The sequence below is a fragment of the Diabrotica undecimpunctata genome, chromosome 2, assembly GCF_040954645.1.
Source record: "Diabrotica undecimpunctata isolate CICGRU chromosome 2, icDiaUnde3, whole genome shotgun sequence".
Classification (NCBI taxonomy): Eukaryota; Metazoa; Arthropoda; class Insecta; order Coleoptera; family Chrysomelidae; genus Diabrotica; species Diabrotica undecimpunctata.
The window spans coordinates 122623268-122649970 of record NC_092804.1 but is presented as its reverse complement, the minus strand read 5'-3'; the positions used below and the strand labels follow the sequence as shown (position 1 = coordinate 122649970).

Below are 26703 nucleotides of genomic sequence, written 5' to 3'. Positions count from 1 at the left end.
TTTATTTTTATAACATCTGACAGGGGCAAGGTCATAAAATATCTCGGGTTTGTTATAAGCAAACCATTTTTCTTTGTTGATATAAAGGTTTTTAGTCGAAACTACAAGTTAATTTGGCTTAATTTGGTGAGTAGTAGGTCTCCAATTCCAAAGAACTTAACCAAAGTAACATTAAATGTTTCTTCTTGTTTGACATACTATACCTACATAAATAAAGTAGATCAAGGATTACAGTCAAATCTTGAATATAGAAGTGTAACTTATCTCGTATCCTTTTTGGGTTTTTGTATCGTCGTTATCACTTACGCTAATGCTTTTTGCATCGATTTTGCATCTACATGGTCTAATTATTCTTGGATACGTAAATAATTTCCAGTAATTTAACTAATATTAGAGATAAGTATTTCTAGCATTTCTATCTTATTTCTGATAATTTCATTATAGTATTTTGTCCATTTACTTGAACCTAAGGTACTACAAATTGGAAATTTTCCCTCCATTCTCTTTTGTATTGTATCCTAATATTCCAAATTTTAAGTTTTAACTTCTCTTAATTTTACTCCACTACTCTCCGCTATTGTCATCTGGGTTTTCCTCCTTTTCTCGTTCCTCGTGTTCCTGTAATTAATGTGATATTCGGCACTCTTTGTTCTTTTTTTACCACTTTACGTCATCTTTGATCCCTCTATATATTCTCCTTAGTATTTTCCTCTCTCATGTTCCAATATTCCTTTCTGAATATCTGTTTAGTGTCCACAGTTCGTATTTGTACAATGTGACTGGTCTTATGACAGTTTTATGGTTTTGATTTTAAATATGTTGTTTAGTGCTCCTGGACTTCTACTCCCTTTGTTGATTTTTCTCTGGAGTTATCTCGATTAGTCATTTCTAATATTGATGTGTACTCTCAGCTTAAAATTATAATTTTTCCCGTTTAAGCATTTACTTACTAAAGTCTTCGTGTATATCTTTACCGTTTTTTTTAATCATATATTTATTTTTTTTTGTTCACATCTCAACTTTTTTCTTTGTTTCTTTTTTCGATCCTCTGGTTGTTATATCTTTTAGCTCTTCTTTTAATCGTGTTAGGAAATCTAGTTCGTCCCCGAAGGCTACTTAGGTGTTTTAGAGCATATCGTGTACTTTGCCTTTGGATCTTACCTTCTCTTAAAATATATATAAAACTAAATTTAATGGTGTAGTCGATAAAAAGTATACTTGTCCACTGCCTTGATTTTAAGGGAAAGCTTAAAATTTCTGACCATTTCCATAAACCACATTTTTCGTTTTGTCAATCGTAAGGCGGCGCCAGACATGCGATGTTTAGCAAATACTGAACAAATATTAAATATTTTAGTGCTCATGAAAGTATTAAACGGCAAGCACCTTGCACCACGTATTCGCGAGTTGTTGTGTATCGAGTCACTGTCACTGTGGGAGCAACAAATATATACTAAACATAGAGAAAAGGTAACGAATGGATAGTGATACAGAGCTTCTTAATAAATTAGCTACTTTTGTCATTATGTCTGGTGAAAGTTTATTATTAAATAGCAGATAAAAAGCAAAGAAGGAGAAGATGGTGGATGGTGTCACTTAATCAAAATAGACAACCGTAGGCATTAAAATGGCCAAATGTTTTATTGCATGTGCGTAACAAGATAATCTTGTTGAAATACATATGTTTGGATTTAAGTATAGTGACAAACTTATGAAGATTTGTTAAAAGAGTCATCTGGAAAATTTAAAAATTTCTGTCGAATGTCCAGTGACATGTCTACTTTCTAAAGTGGCGCCAATACTTAGTAAGATAGATACAAAGTGGAGAAAGGCGATTCCAGTAAATGAGTGCCTTGCCATAACTCTCCGATTTCTCCGAGTTTCTGAAGTTTGACATCCTACTGTTACAGTTCTACACGATGTCATAAAGGTAATTTTTTAAAGCCATTTAAAACTATTTAAAAAGAGTTTATGAATAGAAAATAATACATTACATGCTTGAAAAGAAGTAAAAGAAGTTGCCAAAGGCTGGGACTCTCCAATGTCACCATGATTATGAAATTATTTATTTTGATTCTGGAGTAAAAAAACTTTGGAATTTGTATCACTACGAAGTGATATTTGTGGTGAGGGTAACAGAATGCATAGTGAATGTGAGCTTTCTGGTGTTACATGAAGAATATTTATTTTACGGTTAGTTTAGTTTCATTTCATATATGTTGTCAATGCGATGCATACATATTTCCCATGTCGTCTCTTCCATAGTCTATAGTTTTGCTGCGATCAGTTCTCCATATATAGTACAAACGTTTTGATCTTTCATCAGTGTATGCCTTGTTCATCTTATGTTTTATGTCCTGTATGTCCTTATTCTCAGATAATTTGGACTTTTTCCGTACAGGACCCTGAAGAGTAGTCTTCTTTATGGAAGGCAATATCAATGCTGAAAAAAAATTATTCCAATTAGTATTTACAAATTTACAATTATATATATATATATATATATATATATATATATATATATATATATATATATATATATATATATATCAACCTTGTAAACCATACTTGGAATGCAGTTGGAATTTTCCCAACTGCATAGGTGCCATGGATGGCAAACACGTTGTTTTACAGGCGCTTATTAATAGTGGATCTGAATTCTACAATTATAAAAACAATTTCAGCGTGGTTCTCACGGCGAATATTTGTTTACTTTGAAGTGTTGATAAGACCGACAATGTACGGGAATACGACAAATATTCAACCACTCCACACTAATAAACAAATAGCGAGCACTTGTTTAGTATTTACCAAATACCGCATGTCTGGCACCGCCTTTAGAAATGTTATAGCGAAGTCAATAAACAATGTCTGTATAGTCCGGTTGTGTTCGTAACTTCTTCTTCTTCATCTTTTGTTGCTGTACTGGTTGGATTATGCGTAGGGATCCTTATTCTGTTTTACTTATTATTGTACTGATATCAGGTATGTCGCATCAGTTTCCCATGTGTCTAGATTATGAGTGCCGCTTGCGACATGGTCATCTTCGACCTTCAATTATGCCCATTAAAATAATTTTTAAAAGATTGTGTGGCCTCTTAAAATTTGATCTAAATATGAGCCTAATATGACCTTTCGCTGTTTAACAATATTTAAAACCTCTCATCGGGTAGTAGCTATTTTTGAGACCTTTTCATTTGTAGTATCTTCAATTCATGAAATTTTAAACAGCACTTCGAACATTTCGAACGCCTCAATACGGTTTACCTTATCTTATTATTGGCCTTTAGCGCTAACAAAGGTAGTTGTTGAATCTAGTAAAAGCGTGTCTAGCTATTTAAAATATTTAAATTTCCTAACTTTGTCTATAAGTTGGTTGTTTATTTTCAGCTGTGCTTGCGTATGGGATTGTCTGCTGATTATCATTAATTTCGTTTTGGCCGTGATGTTAATGTTGAGACCATATTCCGCTCACACTGTATTATGTACCTACTATCTCTTTTTTCTATGTTGTCTGCCATGAAAGCTGTATCATCAGCATATCGCAAATCATTTATGGAAACTCCATTTATTTTGATACCTTTTCATTACACTGTGCTAGTTGAAAGATCTTTTCTACATAAATGTTAAACAATAAAGGGTAGAGGATGCAGCCCTGCCACACGCCCTTACTTATTTCTATTAATTCTGTACATAGACCGCTGGAGATCATTAATTTCTGCCATTTGATTCCAATACAGCTGTTATATCATCCTCATACCTTTTTTATTAACAAGAAAATTTCCATATATCGTCGGCTTACTGCCAAAACAAGCTAACTCCACTTTTTGGAGTTTTGAAATATATATGTGTTAAACTTTAATTTAAAATGAAAAATCGTCTGAATTTAAAAATTATTCAATGACTGAAAAATATTACAGTCAATAACATTGTAGATGAAAGACTGTAAAAGAAATTGATAAAGTGAAATTAAAAAAAAAGTATGAAAAGCATTTTTTACGGTACTTGTCTGGTTTTGGCTGTATACAGTTAGTCACTTTCAAGCTTACTTTGAACATCACAGGTATACTATCGTCGAGGTCCTTCAAGGTTAGTAACGCCTTATACTGATAAAACTCATCCGAGATGACTTCTGATTGATAAAGCTTTAATAAATCCTGTGTTTCCCAATTACTTTTGTTTTTTGTTCTATTTTTCATTACTGCTTTTGACGTAGAAGACAAACCAGTCCTTATACTTAAGTTCTACAATATAAGATTTTTTACCAGATCTACACGTTCTTGCCATAGGTACGGAAAATATAAAGGCAGTCATGCATGATGTAAACTGGAACATAATTTTGCACTTTTCCAAACACTATGCATGCTATCTACCTCAATGTAGCTATGTTCACTTTCAAAAAATTTCTGTTCTGACATTTGTATTTCAAAAATTCTTCTAATAACTTAATTTTATCTGACTCATTTATATTGACAGTTCAGACATATACTATACATTTTAAAGCAGACGACTTTAAAATGTTATTGCCAATATTGTTGAGTTGCGTTCCTGGGACGATTTTATTGTAAGATAGTTCATTCGATTACATGAAATCAACTTGAGAATATCCGTCAGAAAAAAATCATAGCTTGTAATTCGTCTTTAAAAAGACAAACACATGTCATGATGGTGGTGATTGGTGAAATTCTCCTGTTAGTGATTCCATAGTATTAAGAATTTTTCACCAAGTAACAAAAAACAAAAATTGTTTAATTTATTATCGTTTTGTATTTTGTTTTGTTAGTTAACTTATTTTAAACTTGTGGCTTATTCCCATTACACTAGCAATTATTTTAAAATGCTGTCTCCACCTGCTTGTCATTGACCGCTGCCTCATTTCTATTCTTCGTCCTTACAGACAATAACTTTCTGCTAGTAATGTAACGTACATTTCTCATATCTTTGTTATGAATATTGTCTTCAGTTCTTCCGATATGTTGTTGTATTTATATCCTCTTTTTGATGTGGTTTCCGTAATTAATTTATATTATGACTAGTGTTTTGCCCCAGCAAATTGTTATTATCTAACCACTCTTCTGCTGATCATTCAATTGCAAATTTGATATCTGTCCACACATTATCGGTTTCTTTTTGTTGTCTTCTTTAAAAAATAACGTATTTTAGAAGCATTAGATGTTAAGAAAATTGTTTTAGGAAAATTGAACATTAAATTATTTTATAATTATATGACGTGTTTATAAAAAAAATATCATAAATAGTTAAACCAGCGTTTATTTTTCAGTTTAAACAATTTTTTAAAGATCTAATTACACTAAATTATAACATCGACACGTCACATGCTTTCACGCACGCCCAATGTTATAAAATATTACAATTTATAGATACTACTTTCTTTTTGCAAAAAAAATAAGTCAGATGGCACTCACCAAATCAATCGCTAATTAATTATTATTTAATTTGCTGTGTTAATCTAAATATGTTTATTCTAAATAAGAACAAATAAATTAGAATAAAAAAGAAACAAATTACAATGCTTTCTAAACTGCTCCTTTCATACTAATTTGTTGGAGCATATCTTCTGTCTCACATTGCAAAGTACATTTGAATGCAAAAACTATGTAAAATTAATTTGATTCCTGTTTATTTGTTTATTTACAATTGACTTCTACATAAGAGTTTTAAGTAAATTAGTGGTGTATTTAAATTTGGAAAAGAACACATCAATCAATTTGGCCTTATACGTTTATTATATCACTCTTAACATTATTTATTTATCCCTAACATAAAATGGGTTAACATAATTATGGCATACTGGTATTTTTTCAATAGGAAAAATATTGATGACAAGATAGTTTAGGTTTCAAATGTTAGATAGTTTAGGCATAGAAAACTGTCTGATACATCTTACTTGCCAACATATCCCAGGACACTTCAGAGATGATCTCTATCTCACAAGTTAAAATAAATATCACCATTCTTATAGCACGCAGATTAGCCTGAAATGAACCATACAGCCGGCAAGTTAAACGTGCACGCCCAAACTTTATGATCAATATATAATGTGAATATAAGAATACGTCTTCTCTATAGTCAGTTTTTTATTTGTTTGTTTTTTATTAACTTATCTAAACAATTTTAAGTTAAAACAAAAAGAGAAATCAAACGATTTCTACCTGGCGAAACCGAATTCAAATTTTTACCACTGTGCTTCCTAAAACTTGCGAAGCAAACAGTTTGATAAATTACTCGGCAAGGGAATCTAAAATTGCATTCCACATGCCGTTCATCATGGTCAAAATTCATATTGAATTCAGTTTCTGGCACTCCAACCGAAGTAAAGTAATAAAATATAATGACGGTATTAGATTTTTGTTTTGATACAGGGCAGCGACAGCCGCTTATACGTATTTCGACCTCTTTAGGTCTCCTCAGAGCGGTATAGCCACTACTCTAGTCTACAGTATACTACACTACACTACACTAAATTTTAAGTTATTTTATTCTTCTTCTTCTTCTCATGGCGCCGTCTCCTTTCGAAGGTTGGCGATCCAAATGGCAATTGTAGTTTTGGAAACTGCTGCGCGAAAGATTTCTGCGGATGAGCGGTCTTTTTGTTTACACATGCGACGAAGTACCTCAACATTAAAAACTCCTTGTACTCATGGAATTCTCAACATTCGTCTGTATATATACATCTCAAAGGCATCTATTTTTTTTTTCTATTTCAGAGTCCATTGTTCAACTTTTACAGCCATACAGTAAGACAGAAAAAACGTAACATCTGATCATTCGGATTCTAAGCTGTAGACTAGATTTTATTCTTACGAATAGCTGAATATGGTACAGAAAAATATAAAATATCACTTGAACATGAACTTAAAAACAAGAGACAATTTTTAACAATCGGTATTGCAAATCTAGTGTGTGTGTTTAAGATCATCGCACTAGACAAAATATATTTGCACAAATTATTAATTATATGAAACGCTTTAACCTATGCCACTGTTTTTGCATTTCTCGTAAAAAGACTGATGGAATCACGTATCCGGTTTATCTAAGGAAGAAGTAAACTGTAATATTTAGCCGCAATGCAAACGCATCATTGATACAGGCTTGAAAGAAATGTGAACAAGTCTCATGGACACAATTTGGATTCCGCGATACCTTAAGCACATGAGAAGCTCTATTCCCTATACAAGTGCTTATCCAGAGGTGCAGAGATGTCAACTGCGACGTATATATTTGTTTTATCAATTCCAAAAGGCATTTAATAGAGTAAAACATGGCAAGCTCATATCCATCTTGAAAGAAGCGGGCTTGGATGATAAAAACTTGCGAATTATATAATTTATATTACAACCAAACTGCTAACATTAAAGTGGATGACCAGTTGACAGAGACAATCTCCATAGATAGAGGAGTGAGACAAGGATGCATTCTGTCTCCAGTGCTATTTAACGTGTACTCGGAGCGTATCTTCGAGCAAGCACTGGGACAACTACAGGAAGGCGTTGGCGGAAGGCGAAATTATATTTCAAAATAATTCCATTGTTCTGGTGTCCCACAAGTGTCTCATTGTGGACCCTTGTTTTTTAACTTGTTCATTAACGATATTGGCAAGGCTATCAAAAACTCACACTTTCTGCTATTTGCTGATGATATTAAGTTATTTCGTTGTATAATTTATAAATCAGATAGAGACCTCTTGCAAGATGATGTGAATAATATATATTTGTGGTCAAAACAAAACGGTTTAAGCTTAAATCCAACTTAATGTTCTTGTATTTCATTTGGTGGTATAAATAATCTAATAGCAAATAGATATGTTCTTAATGATGTACTATTGGATTCAGTTACTGAGATTAGAGATTTGGGTGTATTATTCAATTGTGTATTGACATTTAGAAGCCATTTTCTTAAAATGAAGGAAACAGAATTTCATCATCTTGGTTTTATTGTCTCACCTATTTTATTCAAAGTACTGTATGGTACGCTCAGGTCTTGAATACTGCTCTGTTGTTTGGTCCCCATTTCATCAAGTCTAGATTGATGGATTGGAGAGCGTTCAGCGGAAGTTTCTAAGATCTTTAGCTTTTAAAGCACATATTAATATAAGAAATACTGAAAATTATTTCATATATTATTCTGTAATAATGTCTCAGTTTACAACTGCTACACCGAAGAACCGCAGGCTGAGAGCTGATATGTTATTTTTGTTTAAAATTGTAAACAACGTTATAATCATTGTCCCCCGTTATTAGCCAATGTGTGCTTAAACACAACACATAGAACTCGACACACTGCACTCTTTTATATTCCTTTTCATATGACTGATTATGCTCGTCATTTTCCCTTGTCGAGAATGCTCAGCTCTTGCAATGACCTCCTATTGGATCCATTCTGTCCAAACATTAATGTTTTCAAAAGGCAACTTAAGAGTCTACTTAATCTAAATATGTGATATTTTTTTAACTTCTGTGATTTGATATATTGTTATAATGTACACATTTTTACTGTTTAATTGTTTCTTTGCTATTGTTTTGATGTTTATTGTACATGATCTTTAATTTTTTACTATTTGTTGTATTTTATTGTAAATGGTTCTACCGTTGAAATAAATAAATAAATAAATAAAATAAATAAACTTTGAGTTTAAGACTTACCCGTTGTTTAAATTTACTTGTACCTATTGACGTTAAGTGCAAATATTATTTAAAAAAAAATCATTACAAAATAAAGAAATACTTCTTAATTTTTCATTATCTTGTTCTTACAAATACATGGTTATTCAGTCCAATTTTCTTGTTAGTAATTGTTTGAATAATTTTAATTAAAATATTACAAATACTTATTACGATTTTTATTAGAAGCAAAAGTATTTTAGGTAATATATTATGCATATTTTTTCTTCTCATTCAAGGAATAATCGCATTCGGCTGTCGGTTTATTTTAGTTCTACATTTAAAAATGAAATTACACAAACTGTATACCCATACGTCTGTGTGCATCACCAATCGAATACAAAATATTGCAAAAGGATTATTTATTATTTAAATTCGACAGTTGCATTAGAGGTAAAGTCCAGGGTCGGGTTGATGAAATTTCTCCTAAACCAATGCTGAATATTAAATTAGAAATTGCGTTATTCGATTGACAGTTTTGTACTAGAATGTTCTTAGGTGTGAAACTCATATACTATGAGATTACAAAGAAAAATATGTTGAGAAATTGTGATGAAATAATTAAAAATTAAATAGGTTTTAATCAAGGAGGTCAAAGCACTTTATTCTCCATTGCAAAAATGCTTATAACCTTCTAAAACATTAGTGTGTTAATGCATTTAAGTAATGGGTATATGGGTATTGAAATATGGTAGTATTAAATAAATTTTACAAGAACTCTATCTATGTGTATAAATATATTCTATAAATTACTTAAATTATTAAGCAATAATAAAGACAGATTAAAGAGATTAACAAAAACAAATAAATAAAATATGTAAATTATTCTTTCAAATATAATAAGCGGTTTTAATAAAAACGTTTTTATGAGATTACAAATTTATTAAAAAGTGATACAATTTAGGATACCTTTAATAGAGTAATTAATTTGTATTCATATCTAATTTTGGTGAATATTAAAATATTAGCTGTACATTTCATCTTTTTATTTAGTATACAATGAAGATTATTTTATCATCATCGATACCTTGGGTATCAAAAACATTGAGCTCTGTGGAACTCTTTGCTTGTTATTGATATTGAGTATTTCAAATAAATTTTCTGATGCATCTGCATATCACAGCAATATTGCTTTTTACACTGTCTTAATAAAAATGTTATCCAGGACCAAATTGTTTAATATTTTATGGGACGCTCGTCAAAATAATAGCAAGAGTTAACATAATTATAGGTATAACTAAAAAAAGCTAATTTTAAACTACAACTAAAAAATCTTCATTAATTGTTGAAAATGCTGTCCGTTTAGGTATAAATACAAGTTAACTTTTTCTGCAATTCGGTAAAAAAAATCATTTAACATTTGTGGTGAGTTGTTAATTTCACACTTTTTCTATAATGCGATTTCTATAATGCGATTTCTATAATGCGATTTCAGTGCTCCATGGAAGTTTGTATATATAAACATACAAAAGTTTCATATATGTTTAATTCCTAAGGCCTACTTAGAAAATGGTATTTTAGTGTTTTTGCTGATTATTCTATCACTAAACTGGAGTAGCTTGAGAAAATAATAAGTACTGGTCTACTCTCAAATCCAAAAAAATCGGAAAATCCTGGAAAAATAAATAAGTTAATTTTTTTCCATAAAAAATTTATTGAATTTTACTACTATTTCATAAGAATTATTAATTTAAATTTTATATTTATATAAATATTATACATAAATCAACTATTTGATTTTTACCGTTTTATTGAGCTACCGCAATTTGAAAAAAAAATAAACCATCTCCGTGTCATTGAAAACGAGATATTACATATTTTTAGAGCACTTCAGTTTCAAGTTCCATTTAAAGAAAAATGACAGGTGGAATTTTGAGTACCATTAACTTAACGGGTTATACCTTTTTATTCTTTCTTAGTATATACCATCTATAAAATGGAATATGAAATTCAATATAAAGTTGATTATAAAACATCTTCGTTTATAATTAGTCCAATTTTCATTACTTAATGTTAATAAATATGTTCTTAAGAAAAAAAATTTGCCATCTTGATTCCAATTGGCGATAAAAGTATATTTTTTTAAGATTGTGTTTTCTCACTATCTAAATCTAAAGTGCGTGATCTAAAAAATTTAAAAATTATAAATGTTTCTTAGCTAAAAAGTTAGCCCTTTCTCAAACGTTTTTTTTTTTTAATAACAATTTTGATAAAATGTTGACAGTTTTTAATATATCTTAAAATAAAAGCCTCAAAAAATCAATGCCGATCTGCTAAATCTTTACCACTAGAGTCACTGTTTATGAATGTACAGTTGTTTAAATCATCGCTCTCGGGAATAAACGATTTGAATAACTTACAAACTATTTGGTCGACCTGGTTAAGATTTAGCACACACTTCAATAACTTATTAATTAGACAAATCCAAGATAGATGCACAAGACGAGCAAAGGAGGAATGCTGGACCCTAAGAAGAGAAGAAAAAAGATTATATAGAAGAGAAAAAGACAATTTGAAGAAAAGTAGTTAGAAAACATAGAATGGCTACGAAATCAAAACGAAACTCGAAAGTTCTACAGAAATGTAAACAAAATGAGTAAAGAGTTTATGCCAAGAATGGGGAGTTGTAAGGATGGAGAAGGAAATATCCTAAGTGATACGGCCTCAATCTTGAACAGACGAGTTGAATTTTTCGACGCAAAATTTAACGGCCATTATATCGAAGAAGCAGATAATGTAGCAGATCGAAATGGTTGTAATCTATTGAACCCAAACAAAAGACCACCTTAAAGCTCAAAGCTTAAAAATAATAAAGCAACAGAAACTGATCAAATTTTTAGTGAGCTCTACAAGAATGGTGGCGACGCCCTGTTACAAGCACTGCATAAACTTTCACTTCTTGTCTGGCAAAATGAGACCAAGCCCTGTGAATGGTCTGAAGGCGTGATATGCCCGTTATATAAAAAAGGCGATCAGCCTCAACTGCTTACAAAATCAACAATTGGCCAGATTCCTTCAATTAGACAGATCCTCGAGAAAACATTAGAATTCAACATTGAAACCCATCACTTATTCGTCGACTTCAAGGGCGCATAGGACAGTGTCAAGAGAACAGTACTATACCAATCAATGCGTGAGTTTGGTATGTCAGAAAAACAAATCCAATTAACCGGAATGACAATGTCTAACTTAAAAGCCAGCGTTGGGATACAGAAAGACAATTCTCGATCCTTTGAGATAAATGATGGACTTTGAGACACACGAATTCGAGACGGCGGTACTATTTACAATAGATCGATACAAATCTTAACATACGCTGATGACATTAACATAATAGGGCGTAGCAAGCGAGATGTTGAGCAATATTTTCTAGAATTGGAAACGACAACGAAACAGGTCGGTCTAGTCATCAACGAAGACACAACCAAGTATATGTTGGTTACTAAGGATGCAGCAAATGAAGAGCGGGAAACAGCATTTGAAAGTCATATCTTTGAACGTGTTGACAGCTTCACATACCTTGGCCCGATAGTGACTACTGCTAATAAAACAGCGAAGAAATTATAAGACGAATAAACCTTATAAATAGAGCATACTATGGACTCCAATTTCAATCAAGAAATATTGAAAGAAAAACTAAAATTAATATATACAAAACACTGCTGTGATCTGTCCTTACATACATGGGCTCTAGGATTAAAGGATAAAAGACTTCTGGGAATATTCGAGCGTAAGATATTCCGCAAAATATTTGGAGCTATAAACGATCAAGGGCAGTGGCGCAAAAAATTTAATTTCGAATTACACCAACTCTTTAATTAACCAGATATCGTAACGTTTATTAACACAATGACTTAGATGGGCCGGGCACATAATACGAATGCCTAACAATATGATTGCTAAAAATATAACGACAGAAATACTTATAGGAAGAAGAAGCAGAGGCCGACAACGAATTAGGTGGTTAGATGGAGTTGAGACCAACTTGAAGATACTAGAGATCAGAAGATGGTAACAAATTGCCAGAAACCGAACAGAATGGCGACTAATCTTAGAGCAGGCCAGAATTCACAGATAATTGTCGAGCCAAAGATGATCGAGCCAAAGATGATCGTCGAGCCAAAGTTTTTTTACATTACCATTTTTACATTAGTGCAAAAATAAGGGTTTTTTGCAACTATCTCGATCAATTGTTTATCGAGATTCTTTTTTAATTCAGAAACTCCGAAAGTAATGAACATTTTAAGATCTAAAACTTTTTTTTGAACCATTTTTTTTTAAACGTATAAGAAACTTTTTTAGCCAAAAAAAAAATGATTTTTTCACTTTTTACGATTGTTAAAAAACAAAGAAAATTATCTATACATATGTCTTCAAGGATTTATCGTCGGCTATCCCCCATACACCTTTTAGAACCTTCAACAACCAGTATAAGATTTCTCAGCTTTTTTTCTTTACTGATCTACTAGCTTAAAGTTAAAGTTGTCATAACTTGAATGTCCATGATTTATACTATTTCCAATTTTATAAGTAAATTTTTTAAGTGATCCAAAATTTTGTAAATCTGTTAGAATTATAGTTATTTAAGTAAATGGCAATACCTATTATTATTATTGTAGTAAGTAAATAAGCAGTTACAGATCTGTTAATTTCAAGGTTGCAGAATTAAAGATAATATTCAAACACTAATTAGATAATAACGCATCCTTCATCAGATATAACTTTTAACTGAATTAGCAGTTTCCGATTCATTAAACATAAATATAGGTATTTCATTGTTTAAATAATGAAAATCTGTAATCTAAAATGAGACGAATCAGACGGAGAAAAATTAGTTACTACGTTTCTTGCAATTTATATCAAATATTTCATTTTTATAAAAAAGTAAATATAAAAATATTTTAAACAGTATTATAAAAATATATAAACAAAATATGGTTATTCAAATTTGAAAACAAAGAAAAAACAAAAAACAACAATAAAGATATTTTTAGATGAATATAAAGATAAATCGATACTGTGAAACATAATCCGTTAATAAAACTACTGAGAACAAAGAACATCGACAAACGGGATATAAAAATAACAAATAATCTGTATTATGAACAAGAAGCTGTCGTAAGAATAAATAAGTAAAAAACTAATAAAATAAAAATCAAAAGAGGTGTTAGACAGGGCTGTGTATTGTCGCCATGACTGTTTAATGCATACTTATTAGAAGATGAAGTAGCAGGCATAAAAATAAATGGCCTACCCATACGTGAAATTAGATATGCTGATGATAGAATACTAATAGAAGAAAATATTACAAATCTACAAAGAATTTTAGATAAGGTTGTTGCAGCGAGTGAAGAATTTATTCACTAAAGATAAAGACAACACAATTCATGGTTATATCAAAGAAAAATATTAGATACATCAATCTATACGTAAGTATTAAGACGATAGAACGAGTTCAGATTTATAACTATTTAGGGGCAAACATGAATAGAGACTTCAGCCTCAATCTTAGAAAACGAGTACTAAAATGTTATGTATTTTCTGTTCTTTTGTATGGTGTGGAGACATGGACTTTAAATAAACAATGTCTCAATAAATTGGAAGCATTTGAAATGTGGACATATCAAAGAATGCTGAGAATCTCCTGGACAGACAGAAAAACCAGTGAAGAAGTACTAAGAAGAATAGAGAACATCAGGGAGATACTGGATTCCATCAAAATAAAAAAAACTACAATATCTTGGTCATATAACACGTGGTGATAGTTATGAATTCCTAAAACTAATAATGCAGGGAAAGATTCAAGGAAAGCGCCAGAAGAATGTCCTGGCTGAGAAACCTCAGAGAATGGTTTGGATGTAGCTCAACTGAACTCTTTCGGGCTGTAGTGTCAAAAGTTAGAATAGCAGTGATGATTGCCAACCTTCGTCGCGGAGATGGCACGTAAAGAAGAAGAAAGATAAATATAACAAAAATGTATGCGACTATATGCGACAAATTGATAAACTGTTTAAATTAAGTTGTAACCTACTTGTAAGCTACAAATAAATCTTCTCGTAATCAGGACAATATTTTCTCTCCCTTTGGTTTTTTGATCAAATACTTCAAGTCAAAACATTTATATTATTTTTAACCTTACCTTGTTTTTCTCTCTTCAATTGTGGTATCTGATCATATAATACCTATCATATTTCCGCTTTATAAAGTAAAAAACTGGTATGGGAAATATCATTATTCAGACCGTATGAATTGTTTAACTGGCATGTATATCTACGTCTCTCTCACTCTGTTCAACATTTTTCGTCCCTATGAGAACATACGCTTCTTATTCTTCTTCGTTTTATGTAGACATAACTGTTGGTTTTTCAATTTGCCTCCAGTAAGTTGTCGTTCCATCGTTTTTATGGTCTTCCTACTGGTCGTCTTCCTTTTGGGGAACCGTGTCTTGCCGTCTTTACTACTATATTTGTTGTCATTCGGCTTATAGAATCGTTCCATTCTACTCTTCTATTTCTTACCCAGTCCTTGATGTTCTCCACCTTACATATATACGTCGTATATCTGTATTTCTAGCTCTGTCACATAGTGTTTTACCATTAAATTTTCTAAGTGTTTTCATCTCTGCTGTTTCTAACATTCTTTTTGTCCTCTCTGTGTCAGGTCGTGTTTCTGCCGCGTATGTCATTATTAGTCTGATGAGTGTTTTGTAAATTCTGCCTTTCATTTCTTCCCGATATTTTTATTTCTCCATATTGTTTAATTCAGGCAACCTACTGCTCTGTTTGCTCTATTTACTTGATCTTTCACTTCCGTTTCAAGCGTTCTGTAGCTGGATAATGTGATGCCTAGATATTTAAACTCCATCTTTTGTTCTATTATCTGACCTTCCAGCTCCAATTTACATCTTAGTAAATTTGCTGTTATAAACATGCATTTTGTCTTTGTTGTGGAAATTAACATGGTTAATTTTCCGGCGGTTATATTAAATTGGTACAGCATGTGTTGTAAACCATCATGAGAAGTATTGCGTCATCTGCATAGCAGATTATTTTAAGTTGTTTTTCTTCCATTTGGAATCCTTTTTTAGTTCTTACTTTTTTATTATTTCATCCATAATCAGGTTGAACAATAGAGGACTCAGGGAATCTCTTTTCATATCTCGGTCTCTATCTTATCCCTTTGCCAGTTTCAATACGGTCGGTTAGTTCTTCTTCTACTTTTACTTTTATTGTGTTGTTTTGGTAGATATTTTCGATCGTTTTGATTATTCCTAGAGGTATCTCTCTTGTGTACAATAAGTGGATAACGTCCTTTAATTTAACCCGGTTAAATGCCTTCTTAAGGTCCACGAAACATTATGTTGGTTTATTCTATTCTAATGATTTCTCTTGCACTTGCCTTATTATAATTATAGCGTAGGTGCATGATCTTCTTGACCTAAAATATTGTTGTACTTTTGCTAGTGTTATAATTTCTTTCAATTTATTTGTAGTCACTTTGGTTGTTAATTTTAGTGTTGAGTTTAATAAATTAACTCCTCTATAACATACGCCTCATACAAATATTTGACCTGGAACCCATATCAATGTGACATTGTTATGTTCCGCTAGTCTGTCCAGTTCCTCTCGACATTGGTACACTAGCCTAGAGGCCACCTTAGAGCTTATAATGCTCCCATGGCTACCTGGCTATCTGTGCATTTATTGATCTGCATCAGTTCAAAAGCCCTCATATTAATTTCTCTTGGACACTCCAAGAAAACTACCTGCAATATAGGTATAGTACAGGTACACATGGAATACCAGATGTAACCCTGCAATTTAGGTCGAGTGTTTCCTCTAGCCCATCCCTTTCGTGGACAAATGTAGACTTTAAACGGTACCTTAGGCCTATACCTGTCATCTATCATCTTCGGTATCCCTAATTACATTTATAATGTTATTAGATTATGATCTAACTGGTACGTTGCTCAGGTTTTTGTCCCAGTCTAAAATATCCCATTCTCGCCTCCTCCATGGCGGATGCTATTGTGCTCTTCTTAGCTCCTGTGATTCTGAGGCAAGCAAGTTTTGCACCTTACTTAGATTTTTTTTTTTTGCAGATTAGTTTGAGGATGGCACTTGCTTGCTGCACTTTTGGCTATCATAACAGTGATGCATATGTAATTGTTTGTTTTACCACCATGTTATAAATCCTATAGATCATGTCTGGTTTTAAATCTCACATTTTTCCATTATTGCGTCTGGCTACCGTTAACATAGTTACCGTCTCTCATTAATATAGTTATTCGTTCTATTTGCTGATTCCAAATAATCCTCGAGTCTAATATTACCCCAAGAACCTTAACTTTATTCACTGGATTTAGATGTGTACGATTTAGGCTTAGAGGCTACAATTCCTCCAAATTCTTGATTCTGGTAAATTTCATTATTTTGGACTTTTTCAGCTTATGTTAAATTTGAAGTCCATTTTGTAGCTAAAGTCAGAACCTGTTAAATTCTTTGACAAGGTAATCCACATAGCCCAGGATATGATGACTGTCATCATCAGGCTAAGCCTAAGCCTAAGCGTCTCAACATCACATCTTGGTTTTTCAAAATCACTTCATTCTCTATACAAGATAGTACAGTGCCGCTCCTGTAGGGACTCCTGCTCAGTACGCACACTGTCCCTGACGTATCAGACTTTCAACCAATATACCATCCCTAATATGCCGATCGAGCAGTTCTTCTCTAGAGTCTTTAGTAGACTTAGAAAGGGACTTGTCGTTTTCCTTTCTCATTATGACAGATTTGAGCATAAACGTCACCCTTATTAACCTTCATTCTTTTTGTATATACCCCAATCCTAAGCTAGACTTCAGTGATATACATATTTTTGGTATGTAAGGTTATTTCTTTTATGTAGAAGTATTGGATAAATCTCTCGACCTGGCCCGATTTATATGGCTCAAATGAATTTCTTGCTTATTTATTTGATTTTATTCTGGTTAACCCCTTCCTTTGCCAGACGCCAACTTTCCCTATAACCACAAGTCATAGTATCCAGTCTACTGCTTTGTATCTAGTTAGGTTTGTTTAAGATTCAGGAAAGTGCGCCGTGAAAATTTCTTTCAAGTCAGCTGGGGAATCCTTATCTGAAGGCCTTTATCTAAAGAACTTTATGAAGCTTTGACATTTCTGCAGTCTGATCTTCTCGCAATGCCTTCTCCATAATTCTCTTTTTGCCCTTTTCAATATTTATTATACTCAGTCAGAGCTTTGCGATAAACGCCCCACTTACCTGACTTCAGCAGATCGGCTATATGTAAGCTTAACACCAAAGTATCACATCTGTTTTACTATACTGGAGATTCAGCAGCAGGAGTGTGTTTAAAGTCATCGACCTGTGATAGTTTTGAAAGAAACGTTTTTTAGTCTGTAATTTGCCTATGTACAGTCCCTCTATAGTCCTCACCATCTCGGTAGTCTATTTTTTTGTACATTCGTTAGCATAGTTCAACCACAGGGTCCCTGCACTAAACTAGAAAACATTTTATGGAACTGCAGAAGTTGATTTTAAATTCCAATAGGAACCTCTTCTACTACTTGTTACAGTTTGTTGATGATCAGGTCTGTTAGAGCCTGCTATAGTTGAATATCAGAATGATGTCTGTGTGCCAACGCCATCTTGAATAATTTTTCGATATTGCTGTATGTCCTCCTAGTCTACTCTGATTTTTTAGCAATGCCTTGTTGCGAGGGTGGGGTAGCGCTAGATAACGGTATTCTCCCGAGATCTTTTGTAAGCCTTGGGTTTGCTAGTAGTCCAGCTTTAACTTACTGATTTACTTTGGTCCTTTTAGGTTGTTTTACTTAGATCCCGCCCCTTTTGCCTCTATCTTCATTCTCTACATTTTTCTTTATTGAGCTCCAAAGAGACCGTTTCCGTTGTCTGGAATGTAGTTTGGATTTTTATCTCGTTGTCCACATTTGTTTCCACAATACGGGACGAAATATTGTCAACCACGGCAGTGCGCCCTTAGAAGTACTAAGGATACAATTCCCAACAGTTCGCCAGCTCTCTGGGGCATCGCATAACGAAGAACTTTCCTTCCTGTATCCTGCATCCCCTTGGCACTATAGTGTTACTATCTCGAGATTAGGAAGCGCAGCAGTTGCAGAACGAATCTGACCGTATAATGAGTCAGTTCTCATGCAGATGTCTGTAATTTGTCCATTGACCGTGAGGAATGTTAGTATGTGTGTGTATGTGTGTGCATGTTTGTGTTTATTTGTGTGTCCGTGTCATGCTCAATTGACAAATACACAGTAATGAGATAGTTGCAGCTCCCATGCCAGGTTCTCAGTTGATCCACAGGTGTTTATTTGTTTATTTGGTTATACCTTATTCAACCCTCGCCTATTTTTACATAGGACATACCCTATCACCCATCAAGAAGCACCGTGTCGGGGTTGAGAACATCTCCATCTAGTTTTGTAGGAATGCAAAAAAGCATAGAAAAATTGGAGTTGCAGTGACGTGATTAATGCTGCTGGAAGAATATTTTTACTTTGCATTGCAATTATATCTGAAAAATCGAAGGGACTGAGTTATTGGCAATTGCTCGTTTTTAGTTTTATTTATAATATTTTTTTGACATAATAAATTAATTTTGAAAAAAATAAAAATATAGCAAATTGTTACGTTTTTATTCATGGGCGGTTGTTGTAAAATTTGTATTACATAGAAACGAATAAATTTTACTTGATATATTCCCCATTGTTAGCAGCTATTATATACTTTCCTTTCATTTAAAGGTGTAGTTTAACGATTATTCAATCAAAATTCTTGTCAGAAATATTTTCAACGTGTTTTCAACAAACTACCTATCAACAAGTAACAACGAAAAGGAAGTAAACCGACTATAGTCTGTTAGCATCGGAGCGCCGCCATATTTGGTTAAAAAATGAATTCTTAACATAAATTCTTTTGCGAATTATTTCCTGATAAATTTACATAAGATTGCGGCGCGTACTTTACTGGTTACATAATGTAGAAGAATAGGGTTCATTGATAAAATGGGAATTTTTTCTTGGCGATCGTGATTAGTTGTCGAGATTAAGGTGTGGGTGAGTGTTGAGAATCAGGTTAGGCTGATTGTTATTAGACTAATCATTAATCTTGCATTCTTTTATTTTATGACATGAAGGGAAAGCAGGAAAACTATACTACGTCAGAAAAGTACCAGGAGAAATGATATTCTGTAAATTTATAAACTTATTAACTCTAGTAGGTATTATATTTAAGCAGCGCAGCATTTAATATCTAAAAATGAGATATAAAATGTTTGGGTAAATTTTCCAAATAATAGAATCATCATTATTAAGCCTATAGCGTGCAGTGCTGAACATAAGACTGTAGCAGTCGTTTTCAGTACTGCCGATCTTGTGCTGTGTGAATTCAGTTTGTTGTGAATCTCTTAATGTCATACCTCCATTGTGTTGGAGGTCTACCTCTTCTTGTATTTGTATCAAACATGGGACGTCATTTTTCCACGCTCTTAGTCCACCTCCCGCCGTTCATGCTCGCCAAGTGTCCAGCCCAATTTTACTTCATGCAAGCTATTGTTTCTAAGGATTCTGGATTCATTTGGCATAATGTGAAGTACTGTAGCTTTGATAATATTTGATGGTTTTCAGTACCTCTCGGTTTTTCTTTATTCTTCTGAAGAGCTCTTTATTTGGAATTCAGTTCCAAGGAATCTTGAGTATTCTCTGGTGCAGCTACATCTCAGATATTTCCAATCTATTGCACATATTTTAGTTTAAGATCCACGATTCAACACCATAAAAGAGAACAGAAAAGAGGTACTATTGCAGCATTCTTACTTTTACACCAAGAGATAGATTGTAAAAGGCCCTCATCCGGTTGAAGCTGAAGGTGGATCTAGCTTTTACAATTCACGCTCTTATCTTCTGGTTGTTGGTCCATTTTTCATTTATTTTTTTTTATCTAGTTGTAGTGCTTCATTCGTTTTACTGGGGTTTGGTTGACGTAGAGTTGACCTTTTGTTATCTTCTTATTGCTTAATATTATGAGCTTTGTCTTTCTTACGTTTATATTTTTGGTTGTGGTACGTGATTTTGTTTATAAGGACTTGTAGGTCTTCTAAGTTGTTCGCAAATAAAATGGTGTCATAAACATATCTGATTGTTCAATCAATACACGTTTAGTCGAATGCATTTTTCAATTTCGTGCAAAGCTTGGCTAAATATTCTTTTAGCGTCGAGATTAAAGATTAGAGTAGACAAAATACAGTCTCTCAATACTGAGATTGGCGGTTTGATTCCAGTATATGTTACAGCTGATGTCTATGCATCTATGGAATAAGACTTGTACTGAGAACAGAGCTTTTCTCATACCAACAGCATTTATAAACCCAAACTAATTGGGGGGAATTTCGTGCTTAACGTATGGCATATCGGCAGTGCAACAAATTCAGATTTCAGCAATTCTGTTGAAATTTCTCCAGAGTTGTTAAGAGTCTTAAAGATCATTGCTATTCATTCATTTCCATTGGTTTGAGGAGTTCTGCCTGTATTAAAGTTTTAAACAGATTCACTTCATGGCAACGTAAGACTCCCAAACTTCCAACCTGGGGTTGTCGGGTCGCATAGAGACTACATTTCCCCTTTGTATTGATTTTTTACCTCTTTTTTTGCTGTTTCATATGTTGACTTCCATTCTGTGCTCCGCTGTTTCTTCCTCTAGGTGACAGGATCATCAATCTTTGCTTATTAGGTCTGTTGTTAATTTTGGCCAATTTGTATTAATAAGCCATAAGAAAATAGCTTTAAAACAATGTATAATTAGCCCAGGGAAATAAGCTTTTTTTCGTGACACTCGTCCGGCCAGGCATTCGATAGTTGTTTTGAGTAGTACGGACCTCTATAACAAGAACCTGTATGTTTCCTGCAGTTGATTTTTTGGACTTAATTATTAACAAATTTAGGTCAAAAAACGGTAAATTTTCACTTTTTTCACCCATCAGCAAAAAGTAAAGCGTTTGAAACAAATTTGAGAAGAAAAGAAACTTATAAGTCATATAAAAATCTTCAAAATGGCGTTTTCTAAACGTTCCTAGATTTTGTTGCTTAGAAATTTAAAAAATAAGTAAAAAATTTCGAGTTTTTTATAAATGTTAGCAACTTTTTTAAAATAAACTTATAACCTTATATTACCCACAATGTTGGGTCTTGTGGTGCTTAAAATAAGGTCAAAATTTCAAGTCGATCGGTCAAAGGGTTTAAAAGTTATTTAATTTGTTTATCCAAAATTAAATTTTTTTGCAACAATGTAGGTCAGAAAATTAAATAGGTATATTATAGATATGGATATATTCCTAAAGAAGAAGATTTCTTCTATTATTATAATTAAAAAAGAAATGAGAGAAAATAATTTTAAATAGTGCAAAATAATTTGGCAAAAAGATGTCAATTTTTTGCTTTTGCTTTTTAACCATTAACTGCAAAAAACTGATTTTTTCACATTTTGACAGCCTGAATTTTTTACAAATTTAAAAGTTGACCTAGGACAACGGGAAGACGTTGGGAAGAAGTTAGTGTAGAAGGTTTTTATATGACGTATAAGTTTTTCTCTTCTCAAATTTGTTTCCAATGCTTTACTTTTTGTTGATAGAAAAGAGCGAAAATTTACCGTTTTTTGACCTTAATTTGTTAATAATTAATTAAGTCCAAAAAATCGACTGCAGGAAACATATTATAGGATCTTGTTATAGAGATCCATACTACTCAAAACAACTGTCAGTTACCTGACCGGATGAGTGTCACAAATAGGGTAATTTTTTTGATTACTTCCCTGGTCTAAATACTTACTAAAATACTCTTATTTTCGAATTTCGAAAGTATTTTATATTGAGTCTTAGATGCACTAAAAAATCTGAAAAAAATTAGAATGGGAGTTCTACCAACCACCAATCAACATGATTTTTTTCAGATTGTTTAAAAGAGTAGATTTATATACAGAATCATAAAATAGTCCAATTTTCATAAGTATTTTTTTATGGAACCTTGGAGCCCACTAAAAAATCTAAAGAAATTCAGAACGGAAGTTCTATTGTCCATCAATCACCATGATTTATCTCAATTTTTTGAACAAGTAGATTCTTTTGTAGAAGCAGTTGAAAAATTACTATTAATTGAAAAATAATTTAAAATTTATTGGAGTATCCAGGGTATACAAGATAGTATAACAAAGCATAAGAAAGAGTGAAAAATGCTTCGGCTTGAAAGATTTTAAAGTCTGTTGATTCAAATGAAAATTAAACTTAACAAAAATTCGCAAATAATAATATTGATTTACTTTCAATGCATTAAGATTTAAAAAAATTTGATTAAAAAGGCTAGCAAAAGTTGGCGCCTTTTTTGAGCCATTCCGGCTTTGAGGTAAAACAACCAGGAATGAGTTGAGATTCATAATAGGATTCCGTATCTGAATCTGAATTAGCCAACAATATGTTGCATGACTGCAGGTGACAATCATCGTTTGAAGACAGAAAAAACGGACGAGCGTATATAAAGTATATCTATGTCCAATGTATTCTTTGGATGACTCAAATCTAATAGATACCTACATGTTATGTTCCTTTGCATTTTATAATACTGTTTAAAAAAGTTTGAGCGCTATAAATTGTCTTAAATTTTTTAAATTTTAACATTGAGTTTATACATCTTACATCTGTTGTGTAAAAAAAGAGTATATTATAAAATAGAATCATATTATTTTGGTAATTGTGTCAGTGTAGTTTTAGTAGCAATATTGCTACTTGTTGAACATTTTAAATCTAAAAGAATTACTGAACTGAAGAATATTATTTTTTATGTTATATTTTATTTTGTATGCTTACATTACATTTGTAAAGTACGTATACATTTTTTATTCAGTTGCATTATCTCACGTGAGGTCAGACGTTCCAAACGGATAAAAAAATGTGTACACCTCGTGCTTCCCCTCCTTTTCTTATCTGTTTCCAAATTAGACTTTTAATGGCATTCTTTCCTTTTTCAGGTACCTCAACGATTACTAAACATCAATAGGCATATTTTTTCAACGTATCGGCTTCAGTAGTGATACATACTTGTTGGGGCTCCCTTAAACAGTGACTAAATATTGCCATCCTTTGTGTAAAATCGTTAATACAAAAGGTAAATATGATTTTTAAGCCATTATTTTGTTTGATTTATTTTCTTGATTTTGCCATGTTGAAATTTGCATTTAAAAATTGTGTTTAAAAATGTAAAATTTGTGAATGTATGACTTTTTATTATCCTGATGAAATTAGTTACTTAGTGTTTAGGAATCGCGGTTATTAATTAGTCTTAAGACCCAGATTACACTGTGAAACAATTTTAAAAAAATCTGTTGAGTTTGATTTTTAATCTGTTCTATAGGTATTCAGACATGCTAGTTTCAAAATGAGTTTTTCTCTATCACGTAAGTTTTTCCTCTATCTCACAATCTAGCATGGATAATAGGAAGCACTGTTGCTTTCCTATTGGCTGACACTAACCTTCTCCGATAAATGAGATTTATTCAGTACGAGTTAAATGATTTAGGATGAGATTTAGGGTTATCTAAAAAATCTTCAGAGGTCTTAGCATGCGGGAAGACTGCGTGGGAGAAACTTCTACACTAAAGACTATGTGCCCTTCATATCTTATTATTTGCATATGTCTCTTGTTGTACCGATGTTTGATTATTTGACAATATAATCACATGCTATGATAGTGCAGTGTACTAAGGTTTTTAATTCCGAATTCAATTAACATCCATCAATTTTCTTGAAATTTTAACAGTAAGCAAGGAGTAACTTAGCCAGCAAAATCAACAATATAGTTAAAAGGTGGATCCACTCTAATTGGGCGGTTGGAACCTTTATAATCAAAATAACCTCAATTATCGATAGCAAAACATATTTCAAGTAAAAAAGGGTGTAGCCTTGCAAGATAATGAAAAATGCCCGCATCGATATTTTAAGAATACAAATACCATGTTGTTCTATATCAAAAAGCATTCGAACAAAACAATTTTTAGACCACTAGACCCAAACATAACCTCAAAAAAATTAAAACGTGTTTTCTTGTTTTTTGACGATGATATCTTCGGTTCTAATTATGATAGAAAGTCCTTATTTTTTCAATTTGTAGGATATTTTATTGTCTACATCATGTTTTTTTTACATGTTTTGAGGGGAAATTCAAACTTTTTAAACCCTTCGAAATTTTTAAAATTTGTTAAAAAAACTGTCCCTAACGCTACTCCAAAAAAATATATTATTGGTTGAGTGTCAAATTACCTCCATGATTTTTCTCAGATTTTTATAGGTGGGACATCATGATCAAAATAACGAAAAATCATTTTCGGTCTAGCCGGTTAAGAAAGTAAAATTCCCCCCGCAACATTGCAAAAATAAAAATACCATGTTATTTTACATAAAAAAATACTAAACCAAAAAAATTTTTAGACCCCTAGACTCAAACATAACCTCAAAAAAAATTAAAACGTGTTTTTTCGTTTTTTGACGATGTCTTCGGTTTTATTCATCGTAAATTTTTTTTAGTTTGTAGAATATTTTATTGTCTATCTTATAGTATTTTTTACAAAATTTTTGGCGGAAAATTTAAAGGTTTTAAAGCTTTTTAAATTTTTAAAATTCGTTTAAAAAAACTGAATCGAACGTCACTCCAAAAAAATACTATTATTGGTTGAGTGTCAAATTATCTAAACGATTTTTTTTAGATTTTTATAAGTGGGGCATCATGGTCAAAAAAAAACGAAAAATCGTTTTCTATCCGGTTAAGATTGTAAAATTCCCCCGCCATATTTCAAAAATAAAAATACCAGGTTGTTTTACATCAAAAACTTTCTTTGATGTTTAGAACCGAAAATATTGGTAAAAAACGACAAAACGCGGTTTAATTTTTTTTTGAGGTTATGTTTGGATCTACACTTCTAAAAAATTTTTTGGTTTATTACTTTTTGATGTAGAAAAACATGGTATTTTCATATTTTTGGAGTGGTGTTAAAAACAGTTTTTTTAAACGAATTTTAAAAATTTCTTAAACATTCAAAAATTTGAATGTTTCGTCAAAAATTTTGTAAAAATACTATCATGTAGACAATAAAATATCGTACAAACTAAAAAAAAGAATCAGTATCTAGGATGATTAAAACCGAATATATCGTCAAAAAACAACAAAACATGTGTTAATTTTTTTGAGGATATGTTTATGTCCAGGGGTCTAAAATATTTTTGGTATTTTTATATGTAGAACAACATTGTACTTTTATTTTTGAAATACTGCGGGGGGAATTTTGCAATTAACCGGCTGACCGAAAATGATTTTTTGTTATTTTGACCATGATATCCTATCTATAAAAATTAAAAAAAAAATGGAGATAACTTGACACTCATCCAATAGCATATATATTTCTCCCACGTTATTCAATATATATATATATATATATATATATATATATATATATATATATATATATATATATATATATATATATATATATATATATATATATATATATATCTATATATATATATATATATCTATATATATCTATATATATATATATATATATATATCTATATATATATATATATATATATATATATATATATATATATATATATATATATAGATATATATATATATATATATAGATATATATATATATATATATATATATATATATATCTATATATATATATATATATATATATATATATATATATCTATATATATATATATATATATATATATATATATATATAGCGAACACATCATGCGCATTGTATTTTTTTGGAGTGGCGTTTGAAATAGATTTTTTTTTTAATTTTAAAAATTTTAGAACCGTTCAAAAATTTAAATTTTTCGCCAAAAATTTTGTAAAAAATGACTATGATGACAATAAAATATCCTACGAATTGAAAAAAAGAATGAGTTTC

The 26703-nt window shown here is 31.7% G+C and overlaps 1 protein-coding gene across 1 annotated transcript in view; it reads left to right on the top strand.

Moving 5' to 3' along the window:
- Window positions 1-26703, top strand: part of LOC140434834 (pancreatic triacylglycerol lipase-like) — a 148122-nt gene that overhangs the window by 17297 nt on the left and 104122 nt on the right. The window contains 1 exon segment of the mRNA XM_072523399.1: window positions 23751-23887. The gene's annotated coding sequence lies outside the window, so the exon portion shown is untranslated.